Genomic DNA, 565 nt, shown 5'->3' on the forward strand with positions numbered 1-565 from the left:
GACACCAACCAACAAATGAGGACAACTACAAACCAAAAAGAGGAGAAAAAAAAATCTGTGTCATTACAGAACTTCTAGATGGTAGGGAAATCAAGACAACTACAAGATAGAATGGACTGTTCTTAACTTAGGAAGAAAACTATAAATCACAGGGTAACCTCAAAGAAAAATCATTAACCTTCACATCAAAATTAAAAAGAGGACCAGCATAAATATTCAGCAAATACTAAAACAATAGCAATGGAGGAAGTGATAACAAGATTCATAAACAAAATGAGCTCAGCTTACATGGAAAATTATATGGAACAAAGAAATCAACACAATGAAAAAGCCCATGACAAAAATGACAGCAACAAATTCGTATTTGCTGATAATTATATATCTGGCAAAGGACTTATCTCTAAGATTGATGGAAAACTTCAATGCCTCAACAACAAAGGAATTAACAACCCAATTGAAAAATGGGCAGACCAATTGGCATAACATACTATACAAAACATTGTTCCACCTCCTACTTTGGCAAGTAGCAACTGGGATCTTAAAAGCTAGCAAGCTGCCATCTAGA

General features: G+C 34.3%; 1 protein-coding gene across 1 annotated transcript in view; it reads right to left on the minus strand.

The window, feature by feature from the left end:
- Window positions 1–565, minus strand: part of LOC103202871 (intelectin-2-like) — a 9,493-nt gene that overhangs the window by 5,344 nt on the left and 3,584 nt on the right. The gene's annotated exons all lie outside the window — the stretch shown is intronic.

Source organism: Orycteropus afer, unplaced genomic scaffold, assembly GCF_000298275.1.
Source record: "Orycteropus afer afer isolate SDZICR_OR568_19922 unplaced genomic scaffold, OryAfe1.0 scaffold00193, whole genome shotgun sequence".
Classification (NCBI taxonomy): Eukaryota; Metazoa; Chordata; class Mammalia; order Tubulidentata; family Orycteropodidae; genus Orycteropus; species Orycteropus afer.